Source organism: Scyliorhinus canicula, chromosome 1 (assembly GCF_902713615.1).
Source record: "Scyliorhinus canicula chromosome 1, sScyCan1.1, whole genome shotgun sequence".
Taxonomy (NCBI): Eukaryota; Metazoa; Chordata; class Chondrichthyes; order Carcharhiniformes; family Scyliorhinidae; genus Scyliorhinus; species Scyliorhinus canicula.
The window spans coordinates 174,497,555-174,508,069 of NC_052146.1; positions in this window are offsets into that span (position 1 = coordinate 174,497,555).

Consider the following 10,515-nt stretch of genomic DNA (forward strand, 5'->3'; position numbering starts at 1 on the left):
GAAGCATTCAGTTTATTCACTACAGAATCCATAAAGGTATAGAACCAGAATCGCTGACGAATTAAGGTCTCCCACAATGCTTTGACGTGTAGTCACTGCTGTAATGTAGGAGACCTGATAGCCAATTTCCAAGCAACAAAGCCCCACCAACAGAGGAGTACACTGCAAGATCATCTGTTTTGGGTGGACTTCCAAATGATGTTCGATAAAGTGCCATGTAACAGGCTTGCCAGCAAAGTTGAAAGCCATGAAATAAAGTCAATGGCAACATGAGTATAAAGACAAGAAACTGAATAACGTTGAGTGATTGTTTTTCAGACTGGAAGAAGTTATATAGTGACGTTCTCCAGAGGCAGTACAAGACAACTGCTTTTCTTGGGATGGTGGGCACAATTTCAACATTTGCAAATGACACAAAGCTTGAAAGTATTGGGAATAGGAATATATGTGATAGACTTCAAGAGGACATTGACTGGTGTTCACGAGCAAGATGAAATTTAATGCAGAGAAGTGTGAAGTGATACCTTTTGGTAGGAAGACCATAATTATAAGCAGGAGTAGACCACCAGGCCTTTCAAGCCTGCACCAGCATTCAATATAATCATAGCCTCATAGAGGGCTATTCCTCCAGCACCCTCTATTCCTCGATCTATCAAATATTTATCCATCTCCACTTTGTGGATGGCATGGTAGCACAGTGGTTAGCACCGTTGCTTCACAGCTCCAGGGTCCCAGTTCGATTCCCAGCTTGGATCGCTTGTCTGTGTGGAGTCTGCACGCTCTCCCAGTGTCTGTGTGGGTTTCCTCCTGGTGCTCCGGTTTCCTCCCACAAGTCCCAAAAGACGTGCTGTTAGGCAATGTGGATATTCTGAACTCTGCCTCTGTGTACCCGAACAGGCGCCGGAATGTGGCGACTAGGGGCTTTTCACAGTAACTTCATTATGGTAATGTAAGCTTGTGACAATAAAGATTATTATTTAAATAATACTAATGATCCAGTCTCCATCACCTTCCGGGGCAGAGAGTTCCAGAGATTCACATCCCTCTGTGAGAAGAAATTTCTGTGCATCTTAATTTTTAATGACTGGCCCTTTAATCTTGTAGCCAGGTCCCCTTGTTCGAGACTCTCCCACTACTGCAGACATCTCACCATCTACCTTGTCAAGCCCCCTCAGGATCTTATATATTTGAATAAGGTCACCCCTCACTGTTCTAAACTCCAAGGAATACCAACCCAGACTATTTAATTTCTTGATAGGACAACCCTCTCATCCCAGGAATTTGGCTCGTGAATCTCCTTTGGACTGCCTCCATTGTTACTCTCCCCTATTTTAGGAATGGGACCAAAACTATGCAGTATTCCAGGTGAGGCTTCACCAACACCCTGCATAATTGCAACAAAACCTCATTATTTTAAAACTCCAACCCCTTTGCAATAAAGGCCAAAATACCGTTTGCCGCCTTAATTACCCATTGTGCGTGCCTACTATTTTTTTGCGTTTCATGCACTAGAACACCCAGATCCCTCTGAAGTGGACTCGTCTGCAGTCTCTCTCCATTTGGATAATCTGCCTTTTAATTCCTCCTACCGAAGTGCATGACCTCACACTTCCCCACGTTAAACACCATTTGCCAGGTTTTCGCCCATTCATCCAGTCTATCTGTATCCTGTTGCCGAATCACAACATGCTCTTCCACCTATTTTCATATCATCAGCAAATTTGGAAACCTTGCATTCTGTTCCTTCCTCCAGGTCATTAATGTAAATAATGAACTATTGCGGTCCCTGCGGTATTCCACTTACATCTTCCCACCCATTTATTCCAACTCTATTGTCTATGTGGCAGCCAGCGTTTAATCCATGCTCACATTTCCTCCAATTCCATGGGCTTTTACTTTATGCACCAGCCTCTTATGTGGCACCTTGTCAAATTCCTTTTGAAAGTCTAAATACATTACATCTACAGGTTCCACTCCGTCTATTCCTTGTTACATCCTCAATTTGAGCAAATTTGATTTACCTTTCATAAAGCCATGTTAACTTGGTTTGATTGTATTCAGCTTTCTGAAATGATTCGCCTCTTTTCCTCTTTAATTATTGACTCCAGCGTCTTGCCAATAATAGATGTCAAACTAACTGGCCTCTCTACCAAATCTCTGCTCAATCTCCTTTGCTGCAAGGAGAATGCTCAGCTTCTCCAGTCTTGTACCTAAAATTCCTTATCCCTGGTACCATTCCAACATGCAGAGGAGCATGCAGAGCTACATGAGGGCTTGAAGTTGGTGGGAGGCAATGATATTGGAGCGTTTCAGCTAAAAGTCCCTCAACCTCAGCATTATGGATATGCCATGAATATCCCTATACATCAAACACTTCCAAAAGACACTTTTCTCTTGGTGGACCTCTGATTTCCATCTGGGAAAGCTCATGGCAATGCCACCCTCAGCACTATCAGATGGTCTTGAGATCTCCTCATAAAGACAACACGGAGGTGATAATTATTTAATAAAGTCAATGATGATGACAAGTAACACTCAGCCGTACACATCCAGTAGTCACCTATAATGTAATTCTGTTAAAAGTGACTTCTTCATTTACACATGCTACGCTGTGATGCACCCCAACACTAACAGTTGCACTGGAGCAGGGGGACACAGTGACACGATGTTTAGCACTGCTGCCTCAGTGCCAATTGGAACCTTGGGTGACTGGAGTTTGCACATTCTCCCTGTGTCTGCATGGTTTTCCTCCAGTTGCTCCAGTTTCCTCCCACAGTCCAAAGATATGCAGGCTAGGGGGATTGGCCATGCTAAGTTATCCCTTAGTATGCAACAGTTAGGTGGGGTAATGGGGTTACAGGGATAGGGTGGGGGAATGGACCTAGGTAGGATGCTCTTTCAGAGGGTCGGTGTAGACTCGATAGGCCGAATGGCCTCCCGCACTGTAGGGCTTCTATGAGACAAGCTGCCATTCTTGATGCCTCAATGGCCTGGATTAACTTGCTCACCTAAGGCAATGAATGCCATGGTATTGTGAGGACCTTTTCCCCAGGAGTCTTCTTTGTCGATGAAGCACTCTTAAGGCACTGATGTCACTGACAGATGGATGGAGGAGACCCCCCCCAGGTTCAGTTCACCGGTCAGCTGTTAATTGACTGGCTGGCCATGATTGCTATGGAACTAACAAAATACTAAAAGGGATTGATAAAGTAAATGTAGAGTAAATGTTCTCCCTTGTGGAGCAACATAGAACAAGAGGTCACCAAAATAGGTTGAGAGGTTGTAGATTTAAAAGTGAGATGAGGAGGAACTACTTCTCGCAGAGGTTGATGAATTTGTGGAACAAACTTCCCCATAGTGCGATGGAATCTGAGTCATTCAATGGTTTCAAAAAATAGATAGATAAATTTCTGACTTTAAAAATAGGTTAAAGTGATATGGGGAACAGGTAGGGAGGTGTCTATGAGACCAGGAACTTCAGCCATGATCTGATTGAATAGCGGAGTAGGCTCGAACGGCTGAATTATCTACTTCTGCTCCTAATTCCAATGCCCCTATAGTTCCCTGCCTTCTGCCTTTCTCCCTTTCTGAGCCAGGGAGTCACATTGGCAGTTTTACAATCTTCCGGTACCCTCCTGGAATTTAGCGAATTACAAAACATTTCAGCCATTGGGTCCACTATCTCTGCAACCACTTCCATTAAAACCTCTAACGTGCTGTTCATGGGTCCTGGCGACTTGTCTGCTTTTAGCCCCTTGATTTTCTCTAATACTCTCTCATACCATCATTATTGCCCTTAAAGTTGAAGACACTGGTTATGGACCAATGGCATTCACCCTCAAACTGTGTGTGGAATTCTATCATATTGTGGTCACTACCCCCTAGAGGATCCTTAACTACAAGATCCCTTATTATTCCTCCTTCATTACACAAAATACAATCTAAAATAGCCCATTCCAAGGTAGGGTCCACAACAGAACGCTCTAAAAAGCAATCCCTGATGAACTCCGCAAATTCTTGTATGCTACCCTTGTCAGTTTGGTTTGCCTAATCAATATGCAGATACCCCATACTAGGGGCAGCAGGGTAGCATGGTGGTTAGCATAAATGCTTCACAGCTCCAGGGTCCCAGGTTCGATTCCCGGCTGGGTCACTGTCTGTGTGGAGTCTGCACGTCCTCCCCCTGTGTGCGTGGGTTTCCTCCGGGTGCTCCGGTTTCCTCCCACAGTCCAAAGATGTGCGGGTTAGGTGGATTGGCCATGCTAAATTGCCCGTAGTGTCCTAATAAAAGTAAGGTTAAGGGGGGGTTGTTGGGTTACGGGTATAGGGTTGATACGTGGGTTTGAGTAGGGTGATCATGGCTCGGCACAACATTGAGGGCCGAAGGGCCTGTTCTGTGCTGTACTGTTCTATTTCTATCTCCCATAATTGCAGTTCTCTTCAAACATGCCCTTGATATTTACTCTTGAGAGGTCACATTTTGGGGATCTATAGATTACTCCTACCCTTGTCTTCCTTCTCTGCTATTCATGATTTCAAACCAAACCAATTCCACATCACTATCCACTGCCTTTATATTGTGACTCAGCATTACTATGAAACCTCCTTTGATTAGCAATGCTACCCCACCTCCTTTCCCCTTTGGCCTGTTCTATTGGAACATTGGGCGCAATTCTCCCATCGGGAGACAAAGTGGCGACGCCGGAGTGAAAACCGGAATGTTTCACTCCGGCGTCGGAGGCCGCTCCTCACCCCCTATTCTCCCACCCCCAGGGGGGCTAGGAGTGGCGCCGCGTCAATTTTGCGAGCCGGGCCTTGACGCCCACGTCAATACGGCGCCGCGTAAATGATACGTCCGGCGGTGCTTAAATGACGTCACCCACGCATGTGCAGGTTGGCCGGCGGCAACCCGCGCATGCGTTGTTGCCGTCCTCCCCGCGGGTGCCCCGCAAGATATGGAGGATTGATCTTGCGGGGCGGCGGAGGGAAAAGAGTGCGTCGTTTAGAGACGCGGCCCGCCGATTGGTGGGCACCAATTGCGGGCCAGACCCCCACTGAGCACCCCCCCCCCGGTGCTCGATCCTCCCCCCCCCCCCCCCCCCCCGCTCACAGGCCCCACACGCAGTGTTCGCGCGCTGTTCACGCCGGCAGCGAACCGGTTGTATTGGGCAGGCCGCTCGGCCCATCCGGGCCGGAGAATCGCCGCTCAACCGTTAGAAACGGCGAGCGGCGATTCTCCAAGCGGCATGTCGTAAAACACGGCACGCCGTTTTGTGGGGGGGTGGGAGAATCGCGTGCGGGTGCCAGGGCGGCGTGGCGGGAATTGCACGGCACTCCAGCGATTCTCCCACCTGGCGTGGGGGTCGGAGAATCGCACCAATTGTACGCCCTGGACTGTTGAGCACCCAGTCCTGGTTATCCTGCAACCGACGTTTCAGTAATAGCTATCCCACCATACTCGTATGTTGTTACCTGTTGCAAATGTTTTGTGCATTCGTATAAAGAAAAATTTAACGTTGATTTTTTGCAGTTGTTTACAACTCTGGATTTGCTCTGTGTTTCATATTTTTGTTTATGTTTCCTGCCCCAGTCTGAAACACTGTGACAGTCAAGTTCCCCCTCACTATCCTGTGCCACCGCTCCCTCATAGACCCCTGATATTCTAATCCTCTCGTTCTTGGAACTCTTCCCCCTCCCCCTCCTAGTTAGGGTTCTTGTATGAGTCTTTGGTGCAATCTACTGTTCATATGATCTATTGCTACCTGTTGTTTTTTTGTTAAGACTCAGACTGGTCACTAACCTGTACTCCTACTGTTAACTTTGACTTCCTAATTTTGCAAGCAACTTAACCCTCACCCAGTCTCTAGTTTAAAGCCCTCTCTACTTTGCCAGTTATACAGCCTGGAAGACCACTGGTCCCAGCATGATTCAGGTATAGGCCGTCCCAACGATACAACCCCCATTTTCCCCAGTACTGATGCCAATGTCCCACAAACCGATACCCACATCTCCCACACCAGTCTTTGAGTCAGGTATCCATCTCTCTAATTTTACATACCTATTCCCAATTTGCACGTGGCTCAGGTAATAATCCAGAGATTCTAACCTTGGAGGTTCTGTTCTTTAATTTAGTGCAACTCCCCAAACTGCCTACACAAAACCTCCTTCCCCGTTCTAGCTATGGCGTTGGTGCCTGCATGGACCACGACCACTGGATCCCCCCCTTCCAACGCTTGTTCCTCTCCAGTCCAGAGCAGATGTCTCAAACACTGGCACTGGGCAGGCAACACAGCCTTTGAGACTCTCGGTGCTGGCAACAGAGAACTGTCTTTCCCCTGACTATACTATCCTCAACTACGACTACATTTGTCTTTTTTCCCCCCTCAATTGAATGGTTCCCTGAACCACGGTGCCGTGGTCAGTTTGCTTATGTTCCCTCAGTTTCCTCTGTCGTCCACACAAGGAACATGAATCTTGTACCTTTTGGACAGGGATTAGGACTGAGGCTCCTGCAGTGTTATCACTTGGATCCCTCTACCTGCCTCACTTACAGTCACACCCTCGAGTCCCTGACTATTGACAGAATTTAGTCAGTTAATCTGACGGGTAAGTCCTTCCCTTCCCTGATGTGTCGCAATGTCTGACGCTCAGAATCCAGCTCACTAGCTCATAGCCAAAGTTCTTGAGCAACCAACATTTGCTATAGATGTGGTCACTGTGAGCCACAATAGCACAAACCAACTCCCACGTGTTGCAGCTACAACACATCGTCTGGTCCTGCATCCCTATTTTATTTAATTAGAATTTATTTAATTTAGAATTTCAATTTGTTTTTACTTACACCACTAATCTTTACTTCCCGCAAATTCTGTTTCACTACCTAACCTTCACTTTGAACGGTAGAAGCGAGGAAAAACGTGCCTACCAATCGCTTACCTGTGATATCACACAGGTGTATACACATAAAATACAAGATAAAATTCTAAAGGGGATGCAGGCGCAGAGTAACTTGGGGGTTATATATGCACAAATTATTAAAGGTGGCAGGGCAGGTTGAAGGTGGCACGGTAGCACAGTGGTTAGCACTGTTGCTTCACATCGCCAGGGTCCCAGGTTGGAGTCCTGGCTTGGGTCATTGTCTGTGTGGAGTCTGCACGTTCTCCCTGTGTCTGCGTGGGTTTCTTCTGAGTGCCAGTTTCCTTCCACAAGTCCCAAAAGAAGTGCTGTTAGCTAATTTGGACATTCTGAATTCTCCCTCGTGTACCCGAACGGGCACCAGAATGTGGCGACTAGGAGCTTTTCATGGTAACTTCATTGCAGTGTTAATGTAAGCCTACTTGTAACAATAAAGATTATTATTATTTAAATACTTCTAATGATACAATCTCTACCACCTTCTTGGTAGAATGTTCCAGAGATTCACCTCTGCGAGAAGAAATTTCTGTGCATCTCAATTTTAAATGACCGGCCTTTTATGTTGTAGCTAGGACCCTTTGTTCGAGACTCTCCCACTAGTAAAGACATCTCACCATCTACCTTGTAGCGACTAGGAGCTTTTCACAGTAACTTCATTGCAGTGTTAATGTAAGCCTACTTGTGACAATAAAGATTATTATGAGTCGTTAATAGGATTCTGGGCTTTATAAACTGGGCAAAATCAAGGCAGTCACAGCGAATCTTCACAAAACAGTGGTTTGGCCTCAGGTATTATGGGCACCACACTTTAGGATGCAGAAAAAGATTTAGAAGAATGGTTGCAGGGATGGGTGACTTCAGTTGCGTGGATTGATTGGAGTAGCTGGGTTGTTCTGAGAGAGCAGATGATTGAGAGAAAATTTGCTGGATGTGCTCAAAATAATGAGGGGTCTGGATAAAGTAGGAATGTAGAAACTGTTCCTATTGGTGGAAGGATCAAGAACCAGAGGACACAGCTTTTAAGAGAGTGGTAAAATAAATCAAATATGCAGGAAGTTGTTGGGATCTGGAATGCCGTGCCTGTATGTGGTGGAGGCCGACTCCATTGTGGCTTTCAAAAGGCAATTGAATAATTACCTGAAGGGAAAGACTTGCAGAGTTACGTGGAAAAGACGGCAGTGGGGCAAGGTGAGTTGTTGCAGCTAGCTGATCTAATATAATGGACCCAATGGCTGCCTTCTGGGCTGTAATTTATGATTTTAGGTGTTGAGAGATAAATGTTGGGTCAGAAAAAATACCAACCACTGCTGCTTAACCTTGGGGTCCTCATCCCTTCTGTGCTGTCAGAACCATGTCTGTCTCTGACATAATGGCATGACAACATGGGAGAATTATCTCAACTGGCACACCTCTGACAAATCCATCATCCACAATGTGCCAGCCAACAGCATATCTGCTTAACTGGAATTTGCAAGAAGAAGTTTAGCAATTCCTCGAAGCATGCAATAACATTTCAGCAAAGAGGGCAATGGAGCAGCAGAGTCAGCATCTTGGAAAGGAATAAGAACCTCTTAAACTGTGTTTCAAACGAAGAATGTGGGCATTGTGTAGAGGAACCGATGACACCACAAGCACTTGGATATCTGCTCTGTTACTGATGAATGTCTAGTTCCTGCTGCATTTAGAAGCAAGAAATGGATCTCAATTCGGACTGGATTAAATCAAGTGTGAACAGCTATAAAGTACAATAGCTTTCTTTGTCATGTGAAAATAGTGTTTATCTTTGCTGATCAACTCTTGAATGTAGTAGATTATTCAAGGAGCTAAACACAACTATTAAAATAATGTTTTGCTGATATGAATTTTCTTCACTGAAAAGGTAATAGATTTATGTAATATTTTGCATGAAAAGTCATTGAAATAGTTGGAATAAATTAGTTCAAGATGCATTCGATATTTCTGGAAAGGCTGATGAATTTGGGTATATTTTCCTCCATTCACATTAATGAAAATGTTGCATGGACTTCTTATGCATATGCTTGCAAATACACAGCATAATTTAAAAAGTGGCCAAATGGGATTTATCCGAAAAGGGTTGAGCTTGTTGGACTTCCTGTCCATTTAATCTGCCTCCAGTTTAAGCAATTTTTAAAAAAAAAATTAGAGTACCCAATTCATTTTTTCCAATTAAGGGGCAATTTAGTGTGTTCAGTCCACTTACCTTGCACATCTTTGGGTTGTGGGGCCGAAACCCACACAAACACGGGGAGAATGTGCAAACCACACGGGCAGTGACCCAGAGCTGGGATCGAACCTGGGATCTCGGCGCCGTGAGACTGCAGTGCTACCACTGCGCCACCGTGCTGCCCTTTAAGCAATTTCAATTAATGCAAAGTTAATCTTTTCCCAGTTCTTCTGAGACCTCTACCTTCGAAATGCTCACCAGTTCAAGTGCCCTTGAAACTTTATTTTTATTATTCAGATTCCACTTCTGATTACTATCTATACAGTTCCACTATTGTTTTCCTCTTAGGGCAGCATGGTAGCACAGTGGTTAGCACTGTTGCTTCACAGCACCTGGGACCCAGGTTCAATTCCTGGGTTGGGTCACTGTCTACGCAGAGTCTGCACGTTCTCCCTGTGTCTGCGTTAGCTTTCTCTGGTTGCTCCGGTTTCCTCCCACAAGTCCCAAAAGACTTGCTTGTTAGGTGAATTGGACATTCTGAATTCTCCCTCAGTGTACCCGAACAGGCGCCGTAGTGTGGCGACTAGGGGATTTTCACAGTAGCTTCGTTGCAGTATTATTGTAAGCCTACTTGTGACAATAAAATTTATCATTATAATGTATATGCTGCACCAGACGACAACGTACGATCATGAGAGTAAAGCTTGTGAGCCTCTAGCTCCTTTGTGTTCCATCCAACCATCATGATAAGATAATGGGTAAGAAACAACCTGTCTTCACCTACAGACTCATTATTAACTATATTACACTTTGTACACTCAAGTGGTCTGACGGCTTGCAATGCCAAGAATTCAAAATTTGCAAAGATTATTGTCCTGAGTGCTATTTGGTAGCCTGATCTGCTTAACCGTGAGCTGGCTGATCAAGCAGTTCATCCATGATAAGGAGGGGCATCTGGTCTCCCTCTTGTGTTTATTGGCATTTGTTTATCTAGAATGTTTTTAAAATGCTGAACACAATTCTTAAATCATCTTTAACCCTGCAACAATCTATCTTGGCAGTAGGTGACAAGGATCTTCTGCATTCTGTTACATTTCTACCTTTAAGCCAAAGTTTCAGTATGCAATTCCATGGATGGAATAATTTCATAAATAATTTGACTGCAGTTTTCAGGCACTAAATCATATGCTTCAAGGATTGGGCCTACGCTAAATATTCTCTTCTAAAATCGTCAGCGGTGGTTCTGTGACAGTATTCATACCATTTGAGTTATAAGGGTGTTCAATTTCCACTCCAGAAACGCAGCTCAATCTAGGCTGCCATTTCAGTGTAATACTGAGAGAATGATGCTATGATGGGGACACTGCCATTCAGATTAGACGTTAAACCAAGATCCCTCTAGTCTTAAGGTAGAT